Below are 22,772 nucleotides of genomic sequence, written 5' to 3'. Positions count from 1 at the left end.
GAAGGAGATTGTCATCGACTTCAGGGAGCATCAAGGAGAACATGCCCCCGTCTACAACAATGGGGATGAAGTAGAAAGTTTTTAGATGTCCAGATCACTAACAACCTTTAGTTAAGAAAGCCCACTAATGCCTCTACTTTGTCAGAAGACTAAGGAAATTTGGCATGTCAGCTACAACTCTCACCAACTTTTACAGATGCACCATAGAAAGCATTCTTTCTGGTTGTATCACAGCTTGGTATGGCTCCTGCTCTGCCCAAGACCACAAAGAACTACAAAAGGTCATGAATGTAGCCCAATCCATCAAGCAAACCAGCCTCCCATCCATTGACTCTGTCTACATTTCCCGTTGCCTCAGCAAAGAGGGCAGCATAATTAAGGACCCCACGCACCCCAGACATTCTCTCTTCTATCTTCTTCCATCGGGGAAAAGATACAAAAGTCTGAGGTCATGTACCAACTGACTCAAGAACAGCTTCTTCCCTGTTACTGTCAGACTTTTGAATGGACTTACCTTGCATTAAGTTGACCTTTCACTACACCCTAGCTATAACTGTAACACTACATTCTGCAGTCTTTCATTTCCTTCTCTATGAACAGTATGTTTTGTCTGTATAGTGCACAAGAAACAATACTTTTCACTGTATGTTAACACATGTGACAATAATAGACCAAATCAAAAAAGATCCAGCCTGGGATGAACCAGGCACATAAAAGGTAATCATAGTCCAACAGTGTAGAAGGAGGCCAGCCAGCCCTTCGAGTCTGCACCGACCACAATCCCACCCAGGCCCGATCGCCATAACCCCAAGCATTTACCCTAGCTCTTCCCCTGACACTAAGGGAGAATTTAGCACACCTTTGGACGGTGGGAGGAAACCGGAGCACTGGGAGGAACCCACGCAGACACAGGGAGAATGTGCAAACTCTGTGTAGACAGTGACCCAAACCAGGAATCGAACCCCGGGTCCCTGGCCCTGTGAGGTAGCAGTGCTAAGCACTGTGCTGCCCATTACCAGGGTCATCTTCACGGCCAGTGGCAATATAGACTTTCCCCTGCTCCTTGGCTGTGGTTCTGGCTGCAACATACTGGCAAATATCAGTGAGGATGTGCTCAAATGTAGAAATTTGAGATGTCATTTCTCACTGATGTTCAGGCAGGAGAATTAATTCCTGAATACCCTGGGTGGAAATGATCCACTGCTGAGAGCCTTTCTCATCCTCCCTCTCCAGCAGCTTGTTCTGCTCTGCATGGCAGCTGTTCATTCTCCAAGTCACGATTATTTCAGGAGGAATGTATATCCGTGCAGCCGTATCTGGGAATAATTGTAAAAGTTTGCAAGTCAGCAAAACTCCGTGAGTCCCTGTCACACCACACCCTGTCGACAACTGCAACTTTAAGCGACTTTTAAAAAAGCAACAAATAAAAACAGAGTGTGTTGGAAATACAGAGCATATCTGGGAGCATATCTGCAGAGATAATGTTTCAAGTCAAATATGCCTCTCCTTCTTACCTCGAATGCATGGAGCACTTATAGGATCAAAGCAATAATAAAAAGGACTCAACCCCAGCAACTAACCTGTAAGTATATCCCTTTCAACTGTACTGGTGGGTGGGCTTGCCCTGTGTACTTAGTTGTCTGCAGCTGAGAGAGGGCAATAGCTGAAATGTTGAACTGCATTGTGGTACCATCGGTATCAGATCAGCATTGCATGCCGAGTTACATTATGATCTACCTGTTCAACATACTTCTCACAACTGTTCTCTGAAAGGGAGGCAACACCCTCATAAATACAGCAACTGGCATACCTTGGCCAAGAGCTATGTCTTTTAAGTTAACCCAAATAAACTAAATCAACAAACTGTGGGGTAAATTAAAATGCAGCTCCTTAAAGGAAGATGGCATCAAAGTAAATGGAGTCTCAAAGGAAACTGAAAACATCAAAATAAAATGTGACTGAAGGAGTCAATGAAACACTACAGTCTCCGCAGCGCCCACTGGGCATGGAAGGTATCGATGACCCAGGGAGACACCGTGTGCGCCCTTTCCAGGAACATCTGGCAGGGAACGTAGCTGTGGAAGATGGGCAGATGACAGTAAGCACTCCCCCTCGATCGTCCACTGCCTGAACCTATTAGTGGCCAGCACGGTTAGACCCAAGTTCACAAGGTGATCCTCCATCCCCCACGCCACCTCTACACCCAACCCCCACACCAAGCCCTCCCCCCACCCCCAACAACCCCTCAGATATACTGATCCAATTTTATGCTCAATAGCCATTGTTCCATTTTTTTTATCCATGATTCTTTTATCCAGTGGTAAGCTTCAAGCGTTACTGGACTCAGGGGTTCCCTCTGGGGAGAAAGACCAGAGTATAGTATTTGCTCTATATATTAGCTGGGCATGGGGTGATGTGCTTCTGAAATTGTTCATTGTGGTCATTTGCTGAGGTCATCTTTCTGCCAACCAAGTGCAAGGGCAAAGCTCCTTATATTCTGCCTATGCCTTAACCCTAACCCTAGAACAGTGCCAACCTCTCAATGAGACATTTCGATTTAATAGATCTGCATATTTAGGTCAAACTTGTTCAGGATTGGTGGCATTGTTTTTTTTTCGTTTACAGAGCCTTGCCTTCCAAGAATAGGTTGGAGATTCATTCCAACTTGTACCAGCACAGGAATGGTAGGCCAACTTTTACACTGACATTTGTCATGCTCCTTGCAATGGGCAGAGACAGAAGGCCCCTTAATTTGGGATAGATTCAATCTCAATTTTGAAAGGAGGTATGTCACCAGGCCCCCTTTTGGCTAGGACGAGGTATCTAGCACACTTCCAGAAAAGAGTTACAGTAATTCACAGCCAAAATGAAGACTTGCTGAGTAACCCTGGTTGATAAGCAATAATTTCATTGAATCATAGAATCCCTACGGTACAGAAGGCCATTCAGCCCATCAACTCTGTACCGACCATAATCCCACCTAAGCCCTATTCCTGTACCCCATGCATTTACCCTGCTAATCCCCCTAACACAAGGGTCAATTTAACATGGCCAATCAACCTAACCGAGATATCTTTGGACTGTGGGAGGGAACTGGAGCACCCAGAGAAAACCCACACAGGCATGAGGAGAATGTGCAAACTCCACATAGGCAGTCACCTGAGGCCAGAATTGAACATGGGACCTTGGCACTGTGAAGCAGCAATGCTAACCACTGTGCTGCCCCATATTTACATGGGATGCCAGTGATTGGCTGTCACAACATTGGCAGAAACCCTGGAGAAATGCAGAATGGCTGTTTTTACCATTTCTAAGATAAGGGTGGTGGTCCCACCAATCTTCTCCTGAGCTCCCCAGTAAGTGATTAATAATTAACTCTAAACCTTGTGGAAGATCCAAATGAATTTTACTGCTACTGATTGAAGTCTCTTGCATATCAGGCTCACTGATTTCATTTACCCAAATTCTAAGATTAAAAATAGAAACATTAAAACAAATTTAGCAAAACTTGACATCTTTAAAAGTTTACTTAATAACAAAACTGGACTTTCAATGTTATGATAGCTATGAATAACTAGGATATTCTAACTGAGTTCAAACAAACTTTATAAGGTATCAGCTTGAATCGTGAAGCTACTAAAGCATTGGTAACTTTAGGGTAAACTGATTATAGCTAATTACTTTCAACAGGTGATATTTTTCTTTTGTCTCATAAATTTCCTCGGGCCGAACTTCATCAAGTTATTTCTCTGAATCTGGTGGCTCTGATTGCTATGTATTGACAGCAGCCAGAAGATATGAGGCCAATGGGCAGTATTATGTGTTGCTATATAACTTACTCATTTCCAAACAATGCAAAATGAATCTAGTTTTAAATCCAAACACTATTTCCAGAACTTTAAAACATCTCAGAACTTACTGGATTTTCATTAGACATGGGCCGGAATTCCCCCAGCCCACTGCACTTCTCAAGCCAGGACACATCAACCTTTCACGAGGTTGCTGGTTGCAAGTCTCCCAGGTGCTTTTTCTTAGCACAATCAGTCCTGTGTCGGAAATCGGCGCGGAGCTAAGTATCATGCAGAAATCTGAATTTCCATATGACTAGTGGGTCTGGATATTCTATGGGCCAGCTAACATCTCTCCCCCCAACCCCCCACTGCCAGGAGTTGTTCCCAACAGCAGAGTTTACAACTGCTCTTCAATAACAGGGAACAGATGGACTCACGCCATTGAGGTCCTCTGCGAGGGGGGGGTGTGGTTGCCTTGGGCACTTTGGCACTGCTCACCAGGCTCTGGGCAGTGTCAAGAGGTGTGGCCAAAGCTGGCAGGGCATACTGCGGGGGGCCCATTGGTGGGGTCATTGGTGAGGGATGGAGTCTGCTGCCAATGTGCCCTGGGATCGGTGGGATAGGGAGGGAAGAGGGTGATCGGGGCTGACCATTTGGGGGGAGTTCGGGCCTACTCTTCCGAGTGGTGGGGATTCATGGCTGGCCAAAGGGAGGGGTCAGGGCTGGCAACTGGTGGGGGCGGGGGGGAAATCAGTGCTGGCCCAACAGGGGAGGCAAAACTGGGGCTGGCCTTGGGGAGAACTGGTAGACCAGCAATCAGGTAGGGGGGACAGGGGCTTGGAAAGACCAGTGATCAGGTATTCTAAGGAAGGTCAGTGATCTGCGGCCAGTGATCAGGAGGCTGGTGCTGGGGGGAGGTCAGGAGGGTGTGGGGGGGGGGGGGGGGGGGGTGGGCGGGGGGCTGGGAGGCAGTGTGTCTATATCGATCTCTGCACTGACAAATTGGTGCATGTGCAGTGGCCTGCTTAGCAGTATGTTGTTAGCCTTTCAGAATGGAATAGGTTCTGCCCACCCATTACCGGAGTGAATCATATTATGGCACAGAGTGTCAGAGATTCATTCTGGTAAGTACACCCAAAAAGTGGGTGGGAAATTCTCCTGTTTTCCCTCCCATTGGGCACTTCATTTTGTTCAGGCCATAGTCTTTGTAGTGGGCCCTCAGATCCTATCTTGAACATTCCCTGTATGTCTGGTGTCAGTACTTAACTTATTAACTCCACCACAGGCTTAAGCAATCAAGCAAATGTATAAGGATCATAGAACATTCATTATCAAACAAAGATCAAACAAATCACTGAATGCCACATCTTTTCTCCTTTTTACTAAAGATATTGTTTTGAATTAAATCATTTTAAATTATAAATATGTATATAACATATTTCTGTCAAGGCATTTCTTCGAGTTTAACTTGTATGTTTTTTCTAAGCACATAAATAGTTTTGAAATACAAAGGTCTCTTTGATTAGAATGCTTTTGGGAGAACGCCCCAGGTTTATGCAGGGAGTCCCCAGCCTCCATACTCTTTCTGTAGCATTCCCTGTGTGCGGTGTTAGTAATTAGCTCATTAACTTCACCCACATTCTTAATTAACCAAGCAAGTGTATGAAGGTCAGACAACAAATAAACATAATCAAACACAGACGAAACAAACCATTGAACACGACAGGCAGGCCTTCTCCTATACCCAAAAACTTGATCTCTGGAGGAATGGAATCTTCCTGGAATGTGGAGGACCATGGGACAGAGGACCAAGTCAACTGGAGACCATTTCAGTCTACTTTGCCTGTCCAGTGCCAAACCAAAAGGTAAGGGCATGGAATATTTCCACTGAACACATTTACTAGTAAAGAGCACCCAAGCATAGTGAGGTAAATATTTTGATTGATTTCTGGAAAATAAATGATTAATACTCCCTTAATCCCTGCAGGGAGTAATTAGTTTGGACAGAGCATTACAAAAACTGATTGTTTTTGAATTTTGAACATGGATTTAATAAGCTGAAGGGCCTCCTTCTGTGCCATAGTGACTCCAATGTATCTAAGAATAGAAGTTTTACTTACCTATATCTTTGTTTGAAATGTCTTTTCCTTGACTGGTTCTAAGTCTTTTAAATGTGCTGAAAATATTAATAGTTGACATTTCTGTTATAAAAATCTAATTTTTTATTTAGTGCTCAAGAAACTTAAAGCTAGCTTTCAACTCACATTTTCTTCTCCCCACCACTCTCGTTCACTTCTGCCCATTCTGATTTGAATTATGCTTGTTTTCTTTCCCTCTGCTTGCCTTCTGCCACCCTGATCCATTGCTGATGCCCATACTTCACCATTCTCTTCAACAATCTCCTCTGCCCTCATCTTCCTGCTTTCCTCTCCCTAACCATTCCCTCTTACTGCCTCCTTCCAACCCATGTTAATATCAAATGTTAGTATGTGATGGAGAAACAATCGAGCAGTATGTCTTTTACCTTCAACAAGTTTATTCTGCTCACAGCTCAGCAGAGACACAAACTCCTCATGGTTTCCTACAGCAACTGTTGTGGCTAGTGTCCATTTATACCCTTTAAGAGGTTGAGCCAATAACTATTACCTGCCTTTAATAAGGCAATTAGATGAACAATGTAATTGCCAAAGCATGAACTTACTGATACATTGACAAGCCACACTATACCTTTCCCTTAATGCTGACCAGACCCAATAATAACTGCACCCCAAAATTCCTTCCCATGTTTCTAAACTCCAGACTTCATATTCCATCAACTGAGAAGAGAGGGAATTCAGAGAAGAATTATTCAGAGTGTGTTTTTTTGTTTTGGTTGCCTGGATTTTTCTCTATATTTTTGCTTCTCTAAGGAGATTAAATGGCTGGAGGGTGGGGAGAGGAGAGGTGACCAATGCATGGTAGAATGTGTCTAGTCATGACGCTTCAGCCATCAGAAGCGTGGGATAGATTTGATAAATAACCTGCTCTTTCTCTTCCTGTCGGCTCTCATTTGTTATGTTCCAGAATTCCATCTCTAGTTCCAATGCATACTTTCCTGAGAGAATTCCAGCTGACTACTGAAGGATGTTTACCTGTGGGTTTTGGTTTGAGTATCTCTCTTTCGGTTGCAAGTACTTTCCAATTGTTCCCAAATCCCTTTGGTTACTTTATCCTACTCAGCTGACCCCCTCATCTAATACACCATGTGTATTAATTACTCTCAATTACTCTCCGTGTCTGAGCAGAACCAAAGGAGGAGAAACATGGCTATGTATGAGAGGAGGCCAGAGAGCCAGGTCCCACACAGATTACTACCTTCACCATTTCTCCATCAAAGCGAAACTTGCACTCAATGCTTTCTCCTACTTGGCTCTTTCTTGCCTTCTCCCATTTCTACTCCATTACTGTTTCTCTCCTTTTGCTCCTGTTTACTTTTTCACAGTCCATTTCTGTCCTCTGGTGCTTTCTCAATCACTTCTCAAACCATAATAAATATATTTATTAGTGTCACAAATAGGCTTACATTAACACTGCAATGGAGTTATTGTGAAAACCCCCTAGTCGTCACACTCCGGTGCCTGTTTGGAAATTGCCCCTCACTGAGGGAAAATTTAGCATGGCCAATGCAGCTAACTAGCATGTCTTTCGGACTGTGTGAGAAAACTGGAGCATCCGAAGGAAACCGATGCAGACACAGGAAGTACGTGCAGACTCCACACAGATAGTGACCCAAGCCAGGAGTCGAACCCAGGTCCCTGGTGCTGTGAGGCAGTAGCTCATGCAGCATTAAAGCATTAACATTTAAAACGTTTTGTGTTATGCCTTCATCTGCTTTTCACTGTTTGCTTCTATCCTGTGTGCATCAAAGATGTGCTGTAACATGATAAGTTACAGGAGGAAAGGACAATTGATGGAGATTGGACAATTTGAAGTTTCTGAGAAGGACTTAATTGGAGCAGGAGACAGTACAAAGACTTTGACAGGAGAGCTGCAGGAAGCATGCAAAATGGAAGAGGGAGAATTGAAAGGAAAAAGAGATAATTCAAAGGAACAATTATGATTATACTAGTGACAAATTAGAGAAAAACAAGATAGGTTTTAACTGTAAGGGTGTAGGCAAGAAATGAGAGATAGATTGGCTACAAAATCATCATTACCACATACCTAGCTTACCAGTGTCAGAACTTTGAAGTCTTGCTTTTTGATCACATATTACATATACATGGTTGGTGTTCTAAATGCTTCACGTAGAACCCATCTTTAGGGCAGTTGACTGGAAGAGATAGCCAGCTGTTCCTTGTATAATGGAAAAAGCTAATTTATTTTTAATGATTTTTTTCGACACAGCTCATTTGTTTCACAAATTCGAATGACATTAATTAATTTAACTGCTGATGTAAAAACTGTGATAATTAGAGTTTTGACAAAGAAAGTGCATTATTCAGACAATACAGTTATAACCCCATACCATAGTATCCAGTGCATTTTGATGTTTGGATGTACAGTTGAATCTATTTATAAAACAAGTTACTTGTATAAAAATCTGTTTGACTGAACACTTCCTGAGTTCCCAGTCCAATTGCAACAGCTGCTGCGCAGTTTTGATTATTTTTAAGCAAGTTGTTTTTGTTTTTATGTAAATTGCTACAGACAGCAGAAAAATGGTAGGTTTTTCCCTCTTTTCCCATTTCTTGACTGACTGAGAGCAGATGTGTTTTAATAGGAGTGTTTTAAGCTGATGAGTGCCGTGGTTCTCAAGCATAGGCAAGTGCCAGGTTTTCTTTTATGCTCACCAGCACTCATTCACATGAGAAGAGATAATTACAAATAAATCAGGTAGCAGGCACTTAGATCTTAAGTCCAAAAATTCACCTCACACTTGCTTCTTTAAAGATGAAGGTTTGAAACGTTGCAGACCTTTGTTTCTTCTTTTGATCCACTAAAGAAATAGAGGCTGTAGGATTTGGCGTGGCTTACTGCTTGCAGTGGCAGGTTTCTCTGGCTTCCCTCAGGTTAAATGTAGTCAAACCCCTGCAGCGGAAATCTGGTTTGGTAAAGGCCAGCCAAATTCTCTCCTACCAATCGATTTTAGGCAGGTTTCTGTTAATTTGTTTGTCTGGAACTCTTTTTTTTCTGCTTGCTGCCCCCCTAATCATATTAAATGCCCTTGATCAGAACCGGCCATTCAAGCTGGCGGGGTCTTCCAGTATCGCCGATGGTGCACCCTTCCACAGGTTTCTTGGTGGCAAGGAGTGCATTCAACAGGAAACCATGTTGACAGTGGCGGATCAAAAGATCCCTCCGCGGGGCTGCCTCTGATGCCATGAAATACATAGCAGGTTGTGCAGAAAAATCCCACCCCTTGTTTTTGTCAGCTGTGCATTGTATCCACTTCATTGTCCTCACAACTCACCCTTCACGTCTTGGGCATTAACATTCTATGCTGCTGGACCTTCACTATTTACATCTCCTTGTAATAGATTGGGCTTCTACTCACACCCATTCTTTGGAATTTCACTCCTAAAGCCAAGCATTCTGCAAGTCCATTGTGACCAAGTTTTGTAATGATTTGCATATAGGTAGCCATTAATCCACAGGAAAGGTTTGTTGCACTTTAATACCTACTCAATGAAATGTCCCAGAAGGTCATCTGCATTAGAATACCCTGCCCAATCATGCAGGCTACCTTCCAGGACCATGTATATTGAACTAACAAAGGTCACCGGACCTCTCAATTCCATTTAGTCTCAAAGGCAGTGCCCATTCTTCACTTTGTTTTAAAAGTAGTGTCCGTTTTCCAGAAATCCATGAGTCCATATGACGTGTGCCTGATAAAGTAATGGATTGTGTCTCTATTCCCCTGCTTGTTTGATGTGATCGTTAAAGTTCTTTCCGCACTGCAGCCAGCACCTGCGGATAATGCTGATCTCATTCAGAAATTGTGTCACTTCTGGCCATTCACCATTTTTCCCTGCACTTGCTGACCATCTTAGTGTGAAGGGGGTCTCCTTTCTATCCTGAAATTGCTCAAACGTAATTCCCGCAACTGTCTTTGGCAACCTCGGGTTCCCACTGGAACTCCTCTTGTCCCCAGTCACCTTGGTAGACCTTTACTGTTTGGCTTCCTGGCTTTGGTCACGAAAATGCATGTTTTCTTTAAGCTGCTGCAGGGCCTTGAGAGGCTGATTTCCCATTTCACAAATGATGAGCTACTGAGAGAGTGTATTTTTCACTGGCGGCTCACCTCAGCCATGCAAATGAACGTGACCTGCAAACTGCAACAAGCTCCCCGCTGCCTCCTTGAGATCTTTACTCTCACTGTGGCTACTTCCTGCCAATTAGCTGCCGAGAGACTAAAATCTCACTGTGGTACTCTACTGCCATAATAATCTACACCCATAATTTCTGTCTCGCATTTTGGATCTGAGTTCTGATCACAGGGCTGACCTCTCCACAATATATTGATATTGAGGGTCTGGCTTAGAAGGAAGGTCCGCAAAGGCCAGGGACGCACTTGGGCCAGATGCGACCAGATATCTGAAAGCCTGCAGCAGTTCACGCAAGGTTATAGCCATTTGCAATTACTGATGGTGCCGCGTTACTGGAGGCGCTGGCTGCACTTTATTAATATGATGGGATTGATGCGAATGTCAAAGCTGCTGTCAACAGCTTGCTGTATTGTAAACACAGCACAAGTGTTGTAAAGTGGTGCACCGTGCGAAGCCCATCTTGAAGCCCCATTGTGAAGCACAGTGTTATTATAACCATTTGCCGGTAACAATTGTTTCGGGAATACAGGCTTTTACTGATCATTAGCCCTTTTGTTCCCATTAATCAGTTGACTTATTTTGTTGAACCTGCTCTGAATGAAATGATTCTCCGTTAGCAGGGAGAGCACAAATGGAGACTGACCCACTGTGCATTTCTAACATTCTCTATTTTTAATTCACATTTCCAGTATTCGCAACTTGCTTTCCACTAAAGTCTTCCGAAAGTGAAGGGTGAACAGGAGTTGAGGGCTTCCGCCAGCTCCGCAGACCACACTCCAGAATGCATTCTAGCTTATTGTGTACTGAGAATTCATTTTCCCATCGAGACTCCAAGATGCAATGCTGCAAAATAAGTCTACCCGACTGCATTCTGTAGTATGAGCCTGTTACCATGGTGCTGAATCCAATCGGTACATCTGGGTTGGACCAACAATGTTAAACTTGTGTGTGGTGTATGTAGTTCCTGTAATCAAATAAAACTTTTGTGTGTCCTTAACTGTGTGGGCTGGCAGTGTCAAAAGCTGAGTGCTCAGCCAATCTGTAGCCAGAATAGAATGGTGCAGCTGATAGCAAGACCCATTTGTGGCAACTTGGGTGACTGTGTGTTGTTTGGCTTCCTGGGGAAGGGATTGAAACCCCACACTGTGAAGGCTGAGCTGCAACATAATAAGAGTACACCATGTCTAACTCACACTTGACAATTAATGTCGCTCCAGATAAATACTAATTAATCCTGAGTTTCCAAAGACACTTTCAGAGTTGTGGAAACAATGGGCGGAATTTTACCGGTTCGCCCCATCCATTGATGGGCAGACTGAACCAGTAAGATCGTGCGAGAACCAGGAGGTCAGGTCACGATTTCTCAGCTCTCGCGATCTCACCAGAACCAGATTTCCGGCTCAGTTAGCTTCACACCCAGTTCCAAATAGAAGCTGAATAATTTATTTAAATATATTTAAATGTGAATTTACATCTATTTAGAGGGCCCAGTGCTCAATCATTGGTGCTCATTTGCCTTTATGGCCTCACCTATGAAGAGAGGCTGAATAGACTGGGTCTGTACTCGTTGGAGTTTAGAAGGATGAGGGGGGATCTTATAGAGACGTATAAGATAATGAAGGGGATGGATAGGGTAGAGGTAGAGAGATTCTTCCTGCTCAGAAAGGACAGCAGGATTAGAGGGCACAGCCTCAAGATAAGGGGGGGCAGTTTAGAACGGAGTTGAGGAGGAACTTCTTCACTTAAAGGGTGGTGAATCTCTGGAATTCTCTGCCCATTGAAGTGGTGGAGGCTACTTCGATAAATATATTTAAGTCACGGGTAGATAGGTTTTTGACAGACAAGGGAATTAAGGGTTATGGGGAGAAAGCGGGAAAGTGGAACTGAGCCACCTCAGATCAGCCATGATCTTACTGAATGGCGGGGCAGGCTCGAAGGGCTAGATGGCCTACTCTTGCTCCTATTTCTTATGTTCTTATGTTCACCTCTGTGACCTCTGGTGAGGAAAACACCTGCTCTCCATGAACGGGAGAACAGTTGTGTTGTCCCCTCTGGTAGAATCAAAGACTACTGAGGCCACCTGGGGAGGCTGAGGGCAAGGGGGTCCCCCTTGGGCAGTGCCAACCTGGCACCCTGGCAATGCCCAGTTGGGAGTGCTGGGGCAGGGCCTGAATGGGGGCTATAGGGTGGCGAGACCTGAAGGGGTGAGGTGGTGGGGTGGGCCCTGGAAGGCATGGGGACAGGCCAAGGCAGCTCAATCAGAGAGAAGCAGGGCCCATTGCGACTCTTCATTGGTGTTGGTATGAGGGGAAGGGGAGCCCATTGTTACTCTGCCTGCGATCAGTGGGGGGTGGGGGTGTGCTCAATCAGTCTGGGCACTGGGGGGGGGGGGAGGGCAGCAGTGGCTACATTTCTGGGGGTGTTGGAGTCATAGAACGAAGAACAAAGAACAACCCAGCATGGGAAACAGGCCCTTCGGCCCAACGAGCCCGCGCCACCATCTCAACAAAGCATTTTCCTACACCTACCTTGCCCCATGTGTGTGCGAATGGTACCCCTATTGTAACCAGATTCAGGGGAGAATATTGTAGAGTCAATTTGGTACACCAATCAGCCTAAGAGCACATCTTTGGGGTGTGGGAGGAAACCGGAGCACCCGGAGGAAACCCACGCAACCACAGGGAGAATGCCCAAACTCCCACAGACACTGGCCCAAATCCATGTATCTGCACAGCTAGCAGTGATAGTCACTGAGCTATTGTGGTGCCCATCTGCTGGTCCAGGTTTAAGCACACACAACGACGCGAAGTACTAGGCCAGTCTTGAAACATCCAAGAGCAGCCCACGCACGATCCACCGTGTGCATGCCCCTCGTTTGACAACAAGGTGGACCGACACACCTGCGGATTAAAAGAGACAAAACATTAACATGTAGTATTACATTTCCAGTATCGTCCCGAGGCTCTGATCCTTTTTAAAACCATCTCCTATAACCCTCCATCCCTGTTTCACTCATGTGCCTAACTAAGTAAACCTTAAACAAGTCCAGCGTGCCTGCCTCCACCACCTTACTTGGTAGCGCATTCCATACCCCCACGACCCTCTGTGTGAAAAACCTCCCTCTAGTATCCAAATTATACTTCTCCCCCCTCACCCTTAATCTTCTTTGTGTCCAAAGAAGAGACAAAGATTTGCGTCAGAGGCCCAGCAATTTCATCTTTCACCTCCCTAAGCAGCCTGGGATAAATGCCATCAGGCCCCAGAGCTTTATCAGTTTTTATGCTACCTAAAAACCCTAACACATCCTCCCTCATAATGGATATTTCCTTCAACTGATCCACAGCTCCCTCCAAGTCATTACAAGACACCAAGCCCCTCTCTTTTGTGAATACCAACGCAAAGTATTCATTCAGGATCTCCCCCATTCCCTCAGACTCAATGCATAGTTCCCCTCCTTTGTCCCTAAGAGGACCTATTTTCCCTCTAACCACCCTCTTGTTCCTAATAGAAGAGTAAAATGCCTTTGGATTTTCCTTAATCCTATCAGCCAAAGCCATTTCATGCCCCCTTTTTGCCCTTCTAACTCCCCTTTTAAGCCCCCTCCTGCTCTCTCTATATTCCTCCAGCGCTCTCTCCATTCCCAGTTGTTTAGACCTAACATATGCCGCTCTCTTCTCCCTGACCAAGTCCTCAATATCCCCTGTAATCCGTGGCTCTCTAATCCTGCCTTTCCCATCCTTCCTCTTTACCGGCACATGTCTTTCCTGCAACATTATCAGTTTGCCCTTGAAAGCCTCCCACTTGCCAACCGTAGACTTGCCCGCTAACAACCTCTCCCAATCAGTGTCCTTCAGCTCCCTCCTAATCCGGCTACAGCTCGCCTTCCCCCAGTTCAGCACCCTCCCCTTTGGACGGCACTCATCCTTTTCCATTTTTATCCTAAAGTAGACAGACTTGTGGTCACTGTTAGCCACATGTTCCCCTACTGACACCTCAACCACCTGCCCCGGCTCATTACCCAAAACTAAATCCAGTATAGCCCCCTCCCTAGTTGGGCTAGTTACGTACTGCTCCAAGGACCCTTCCAGCACACATCTTACAAATTCCTTCCCATCCGTACCCCCAGCTCTAGGCACCTTCCAATCCACTCCAGGAAGATTAAAGTCACCCACTACAACCACCCTATTCTTTCTGCACCTATCTAAAATGTCTTTACAAATGCCTTCCTCCACTGCCCTTGAGCTGTTGGGTGGCCTATAGTATACCCCTAGAATAGTAATCGCTCCCTTCCTATTCCTCAACTCCACCCACAGCGACTCAATCCCTAACTCCTCCATATTGTCCTCCCTATGCACTGCTATGATGTGCTCCTTAACTAACAATGCCACCCCACCACCTCTCTTCAACCCTTCTCTGTCACGTCTAAAACACATACCCAGGAATATTCAGCTGCCAGTCCTGCCCTTCCTTTAACCATGTCTCCGTCACTGCCACCACATCTAAATTCCTCACGAACATCAAGGCCCTAAGCTCATCCGTTTTACCCGTTACACTCCTCACATTAAAACAGACGCAATCCAACCCTCCAGGCCCACTCGGATCCTCATTTCCCCTGATAATTTTCCTTTCAACCAAACCTACCCTCTCACCCAACTCGCTCCCGATCCCAGTGCCTAATGAGCTATCAGTCTCATCCCCACCCCCCTCCATATAAGTTTAAACCCTGCTGAAACACTCCAGCTAACCTCCCAGCTAAGATATTTGTCCCCCTCCCATTCAAATGTTCCCCATCCCTCCTGTATAGGTGCCCTTCTCTCACAAATACTTCCCAGTGATCGACAAAAGTAAAGCCCTCTACCTTGCACCAATCCCTCAGCCACGCATTCAGCTGCATGATCTGATTATTCCTAGCCATACTGTTACTAGGCAGCAGCCCAGAGAATGCCACCCTGGAGGCCCTGCTCTTCAGCTTGGCCCCCAACTCCCTAAATTGCCTATGTACATCCCCGCTACTCTGCCTTCCTACGTCCTTTTCTCCTATGTGTATAATTACTTCAGCCTGGGTCCCCTCACCCTTCAAAATTCTCTCTATCCTCTCTGATATGTCCTGTACCCCTGCTCCAGGGAGGCAGACTACCATCCTGGAGTGACGCTTTTGCCCACAGAGCTGCCTATCAATTCCTTTGACCCTCCCATCCCCCACCACCATCTCATTGCCAGCCCCCTTCCTTCCCTCTGAGTCATTCTGGCCCTCCTGACATACCTTTTGTACCCCTGTCGATGCCTTTTGGGGGGCCACTGGGGTAGTCTCTGGACCAGGACTATTCTTCTTCTTCTTCTTCTTCCCCCTCCTAACAGTTACCCACCCGTCCCGTCCCCCAGGCCCTGGGACCTCCACTTGTCCGTGGTTTGTAGCCATTATCTCCTCGTTCTCCCTAACCAGAAATGCATCCTCTAAACGCAGCTCTAGTTGCCTGACCTGGGCCCTCAAACGCTGCAGCTCTAAACACTTGACACAGATGTGGGCCTTCGGGAGACGTGATGCCTCCAAGAACTCCCACATGTGGCACCTAACACAGCTAAAGCGCCTCCCCATAGCCCCTGCCATGTCCTGACCACCCTTGGAATTATATATACCGAAATGGAACACAGGAAAGATGGAACCAGCAATTCACCTTGCCTAAGCCTGCTCTCGCCTAAGCCCAGAGAGCCAAAGCCCTTATAGCTCTCACTCTGCTCCCACTCACTCCGCTGCCCGGTCCCGACGCTGCCCGCTGTCTATTATTGCCTTCTTTTTATATCCCCCGATCTCCCTTCCCAACTAGCCCCTTGCCTGACTTCCGCTACGGAAAAGAAAGTACTCACAAAAACCCTGCGACCCGGAAATGCAGTCAAAAGCTTCCAAAGAAAAATCAAACACTCACCACAGCCACCAGGTACACTGCTCCGGAGAACAATGAGGGGTCACAGGCCCCCACAATGGGGGCGGGGGGCAATTGTGTTCAGGCTGGCTGCTGCAGCAGAGGCCCGACAGCTCTCCCTCTTTCTATTATACCTCAGCTGTTGGGGAATTGCTCCTGTGCAGCCACAGAGGTCTGCACATGTGCAAAAGCTCCATCTGCTGTTGAAATTGTGCATGTGCAGACACAGAGGTCTGTCCATGTGCAATTGCTCCCTCTGCTGACTGCTTGCAAATTAAGCCCTGCCCACTGCCTCTAGTAGCTAGAAACAGTCCAGCCCATTATTTCATGCACTATGTGCACGAGACTGGAAGTAAAAAACTCACTGAGAAAATGATCTACAACTCTGCCATTTTCATGTTAACTGGACACGTAGAATTTTTCTCATAAAATTCCACCCGATGTGTGAGACTGTATAAGCTCTAACCATGTTCTTACCAAATCCTCACGCATGGTATTTCACCAAATTTAATGGGGCCAAAATTCAATATTGTTTCATCCACTTGAAGGGGGGAGGAGGGGGTGTGGTTAAATATTAGATAAATACTAATTAATCCTGCATTTCCAAAAACACTTTCAGACTTGTGGAAACAATGAGCAGAATTTTACCGATTCACTCCATTCATCGATGGGCAGACTGAACCAGTAAGATCATGCGAGAGCCAGTTGTCAAACTGGGAATGGTTGATCTTTAGGTGTCCAGGGTACCTGCCTGAAGCAGGCATTAATTGCTTTATGTGTGCAATTTGTGGTCTGAACATCGGTCGCAGGATTCTAATTGAAATGCAACAACAAGCAGATCAATTTGTGACATGCAGGCTCCACCTCAGTAAACTCAGTGTTCAGCAATTAAACCCAGTTGCTTTTGAAGGAACTGCAAGAGGTCACTCGTGAAATGGACAAATAATTGCCAGGAAATTCCTGTCAACGTCTTGAAAATTTGTTGATCTGGAAGGAACTTTGCTTCTTCTACCGACTGCACAGAAACAATGTGGTTAACTGCTCACCCAGTCATGCCTCAGCAACATCCCATGCCCCATCTGCCCCAACCATTACCCCCACCCAGAATGCTTTGCGACTTCTTATCTCTACTCTCAGAGTCTATCTGTGCCAGAACCTCAAGCTGAGCTTCAAGTCAATAGAGACTAACGTGCGAAGCTATCACATTTCTGATATGCACAAGTCCAGCCTCTTGGAGATATTGAAGCCGACCCCCACAAACCACTCTTCACTTTCACCTTCCTTCTCTCTCCATTAGGCATGCTATGGGTCCTCTAAATTGTTCTTCCCTATTTCACCACAAATATATATTATTGCTCTAAAATAAACTACCAAATACATACTACTACCATTAATATGTGATGGATGAAAATTTTTGCAGTTACTCTAATGCCTGTCCACCATAATCAAAACAATTTGCTATTCAGTGAAGAAGAAATAATGGCATGCATTTTTATAGCAACCTCAGGATGTCCTAAAGCTCTCTATAGACAGTGAAGTATTTCTGAAGTGCAGTCACGATTGTAATGCAGGAAACGTAATCTGGTGGCTAAAAGTTATGGCCATCACAATTCTGTTGACAATTGTATCAGGCTGGCACATTATTGTGACATAAATGTGCAATGAAGTGAACTACAAACCACATCACTGTGAAATAAAATATGTGCTGCATATCAATGTTGTAATAATGAATGGCCTGAAATAAAAATTATTTCATTCATAACTGATTATTTCATACTTATAGCTTCGTGGCAACTCTTCCTTCTGTAGCACCGTTACGTCCATGTGACAAATTAACTTGTAGGCTTCTATTTTTTGCACTTAAAAGTGAACCAGCTCACACAGACTGAGTGAATGAAAAGGGTACAGCTCAATCACTTAAGAGATTAATTGCACATTGAGTGAGTCATTGAATTTTCAAGGACATTTTTCAGAAGTGGGTAATATCTGTCAGAACTCTTTGAGAGCATGTGCATTGTGAAGATAAGATCTTCCCATTCTGGAGGTTGATAGGGCAGTAAAATCATCCATTACTATGGCTCTCAATGCTTTTTGCTTGAAGAACATCTTTCCACTAGATTCATAACCAAAGATGTCCCACCTATATAATATTTCAAACTAAAGTTACTGCATGTAAAGTGTTTTTAAGAAAACAGGCATTAACTTTAAGATATCAATGAGATGTGTGCACCCGTTCCTCACTGACGTGTTTACCTATCCTTGTATGCTTCCCTCTTTTTGAGACAGTTAGCCACCCCAGAGTGCACTTTTATTTTAAGCGTATCTTCATGCACTTACCTTTTTCTCCCTTTGGATAATAGTGAGAGGATTCCTGAGTAGATTATCAGTCCATTAAGCCACATTATAAACACTCCTGGCATTGGACTTGAACGCAGTAAGAAGTCTCACAACAGCAGGTTAGAGTCGAACCAGTTTATTTGGTAGTAATCTCACAAGCTTTTGAAAACGGTGTTCCTTCATCAGGTATGTGGAAGGTTCTGAACAGAGAAGGGCATATAAAGTCACACACAGTTTACAGAATACTGATTAGAATGCAAGTCTTTACAGCTAACCTACTATTCAAGTCTTAAAGATGCAGGCAGTGTGAGTGGAGATAGCATTAGCATAGGTTAAAGAGATGCGTATTGTCTCCAGACAGGACAGTAAGTGAGATTTTACAAGCCCAGGCAAATCATGGAGGTTACAGATACTGCGACATGAATCCAAAATCCTGTTTGAGGCTGTGCTCATGTGTGCAGAATTTGGCTATCGGTCTCTGCTCAGCGATTCTGCGCTGTCGTGTGTCGTGGAGGCCATCTTGGAGAACGCTTACCCGAAGATCAGAGACCAAATGCCCGTGACCGCTTTAGTGTTCACCAACAGGAAGGGAACAGTCTTGCCTGGTGATTGTTGAGCGATGTTCATTCATCCGTAAAGACGTGGGTTGATGGGTTTTTGATAAGAGAGGGGATTAAGGGTTATGGGGAGAGGGCGGGAATGTGGAACTGATCCATGACAGATCAGCCATCATCTTATTGAATGGCGGGGCAGGCTCGAAGGGCTAGATGGCCTACTCCTGCTCCTATTTCTTATGTTCTTATGTTCTTATGTCATAGCGTCAATGGATTGACAACAGATGAATGAACATCGCTCGAGAATCACCAGGCAAGACTGTTCCCTTCCTGTTGGTGAACACTTCAGCGGTCACAGGCATTTGGTCTCTGATCTTCGGGTAAGTGATCTCCAAGGCGGTCTTCACGACACACGACAGCGCAGAGTCACTGAGCAGAGACTGATAGCCAAGTTCTGCACACATGAGCATGGCCTCACACAGGATCTTGGGTTCATGTCACACCATCTGTAACCCTTACAACTTGCCTGGGCTTGTAAAATCTCACTCACTGTCCTGTCTGGAGACAATACACATCTCTTTAACCTATGCTAATACTATCTCCCCTCACATTGTCTGCATCTTCAAGACTTGAATACCAGGTTAGCTGAAAAGACTTGCATTCTAATCAGTATTCTGTAAACTGTGTATGACTGTATATGCCCTTCTCTGTTCAGAACCTTCCACACTCCTGACGAAGGAACACCATTTCCGAAAACCTGTGAGATTACCATCAAATAAACTGGTTGGACTCTAGCCTGGTGTTATGAGACTTCTTACTGTGTTTACCCCAGTCCAATGCCGGCATCTCTACATCGGACTTGAACCCAGAACTTCTGGCCAGAGGTGGGGATGCTACCACTGTGCCACAAGATCTCCTGGGATGGGTATGTGCTTGCTGCACTCTGTTCCTGCCTGGTTTGCAGTTTCCATCATTTGACAAACCCTGTGGAAAGTCTCTATGGTACCCTGCAAGCAACCATGTATTCCAGGTTGAGAACCATTAATTCTATTCAGAAATTAGATGGGTCAGGTGAGCAATGTTAACTGTTGCATGCCACTCATCCTCCTAAAGTTCACCTGATTTGGTTTTCTGTTGAAAGATGTCTTGATGAAAATGTAACTGATCAGTTTCTGAACACAGAGATTGACACCCAGCATACATACCTTAGCACCTTATTAGCTGGTCCAAGACAACATCTCCAGCTTCATTAGTGTCTCCCACCTCTCTGGTGTGATGTCATTCTGGTGTGGTTTACACTAGGTATCTAAAAGTTGGGAGTTAGTGTGGCAGCGCTGAACAAGAATAAGGAGGTAAGTTTGATGGAGTTGCAGCCCCTGGAGTGCTGGAGAGGCTGGAGGCTAGGCCTGGAGTTTTGCTGCTCTCTTTGTGAAGCTTCCCGCGGATGTTCAGATTCTATGCCCCGGTCCTGTGGGATGGGGCCCTTAGCAGTGTGCTGCCCAAGCTGCTGCCTGCAGCCATTGTGCTGTTCCTTTGTTCTGGCTGTGGGGTATGGTGAGGGACTGGACTGAGTGCTGGGGTTTCAGTGAGGATGGGTGGGTGGTGGGAGGAGTGGGGGCAGGGGAGTGGGGCTGGGGGGGGTGGGGTGGCGGGGAGTGCGCCATATGAGGCTTGAGGGCTAATTGGTTCAGGCAGCTAGTGCTCCAAACTGGGGTGCTCAGGTTAACATAGACACTCATAATGTATGTACTCTGCAGTGAATGGGAATCCATTTTGTGATAATAAGGAGTCTGTCCCTGCCCCATGTCCCTGAACTGCAATACATGCCTGGAAGGAAATGCTGTAGTTAATTCATGGCAATGGCTCAAGAGGACCCAATGGTCAAGCCCACACACCAACCTGCATACTCTCCCTGCCAGCCGTGTTCACAATGGCAGCCAGGTGACAGATGGCTTGTACGCCCGGGCAGGCTAATTTTGATGCTGGGCAAACTCAGTAGGAAGTCTGGGCTGCAGGCTTCATGGCCATTGTAGGGATGCCCCATACCCAGGAGGCAGTGGATGGGTCACACATCACCCTGCAGTCCCTACGAGCTGAGGGGGTAACCACTTATCAACAGAAAGGGGTTCCATTCCCTCAATGTACAAATCGTCTGTGGCCATTGCATGAACATCATGCAGGCCCATGCATGCCACCCAGGGAGAGTTCACGACAGCCTTGTGCTGAGGCATTCGTACATCCCTGGGCTCTTTGAAGACCAGCCTAGTCTGCCGGGATGGCTTGTCCGTTACCCGCTGAGGCCATGGCTGATGATGCCTGTGTGGAGACCTGAGATCGAGATGGAGACCCGCTTACAAAGAGGCCCATGCTGTCACCCGGTCCATAGTAGAGCAGTGCTTAGGCCTACTGGAAATGTGATTCCGCTTCATGGACCTCTCGGGGGGTACTCTGCAGTATGACCCTCTGTGTACCTCACGCATTGTACTTGTATGCTGCATCTTGCCCAATATCGCGCAGCAGTGGGGCGTCTAACTGGGGGAGGAGGAGGAGGAATGGGCAAAAGGGTGAAGTGGGCATCCTGCCATTTGAGGAGCCAGAGGATGGAGGGTATGTGGTGATGGCATGCACCCAGCAGGGCAGGGCAGTGAGGGAGGCCTTGATAGCAGCCCATCTCTCATAGTTGGTGCTGTGCAGTGAGGGGGCTCCTTCAAACACACTTCTACCACACCCCAGGATCCACTGCAGCTGCCAGCTCCCCCACAGCTGGCCCCTCAACCCACATGACCCCTTCCGCATCCTCTCTCATCCCACAACCCCGTCCCCAAGAAAAATCACAATGGGTTAAAGGGCCTGGGCTGGCACTGGTAGCGAGTCTTTGGTGATGGCTAGAGGATGATGACGACTCGCTAAAAGGGACACTGGGATCCTGCTCCTGGTGCCACTCAAGTCTGACTCCTGCCTTTTCTCCAAATGCACACTGCCATCTTGGCCCACGTAGCAGTAAGTGTTGGGAACACAAGTGTGTGGGGTGGGGTGCGCCACTGGGGAGGCGGGCATGACAGGGGGTCCTGTTTGACGAAGGGTCCTGTGGATGGTGGGGAAAGTAGGTCAGACAGTCTGTAACATTTGGCCGAGTTTCATGCAGCACAGTAGTCAATGCCTCGATGCATGGGATCGGGGAACACTCAGCTCTGTAGGGGGAGAATCAGACACAGATTAGGCATTGCTGTAAGGGACAAATAACAGTTTATTGTGCTCTAAACATTTAACAAACCTTAACCCTGATTCCTAGTGAACTTCACCCGTGCCATCTTAGTGAACTTTCTAATTTTGTGTGGCCTACTGTTTGTCTGGGTGCTCCCCCAGGGTGCACATCAGAGGTGGAGGTGTCCTCTGACACGCATGGCCATGGACCGATGTGCTTCCTGGATGCTGGCTACAACCTCAGCCGTGGCCCGCTGTTTCTCTGCCATGGCCCTCATTGCCATGCCAACACCCGAAGGGCCTGGTGGATCAGGGTCCAGGACTGTATCAAAGAATGCACATTAGAGGAAGGGAGGGAAAACAGCCTGCACAGCATGGCACTGACTTCAAAGAAGACGAGGAAGAGGGTTAAGCCGGACTCTGACCTGGCTGTCAGTCACCATTCTGGGCGTTGATTCTCCCCCTGCCAGCTCCAGGGCACACTGCCCGCAGACCGTCAGGTGTCGCAGCTCAGCACACTGCCACCAGCCTGTGCCCTGTCTCACCGTTGGTGTGCGTTTTTCTCCTGTGGGGAAATAAGGGGGATTGAAAGCATGGATGTATTGAAATGTGGTGTAAAGTGTGTCTGAGCATTGGAAAAGGGGCTACCATCAGGAG

This window comes from Carcharhinus amblyrhynchos, chromosome 12, assembly GCF_965287045.1.
Source record: "Carcharhinus amblyrhynchos chromosome 12, sCarAmb.v2.hapA, whole genome shotgun sequence".
NCBI lineage: Eukaryota > Metazoa > Chordata > Chondrichthyes > Carcharhiniformes > Carcharhinidae > Carcharhinus > Carcharhinus amblyrhynchos.
This window is presented reverse-complemented; position numbering follows the sequence as displayed.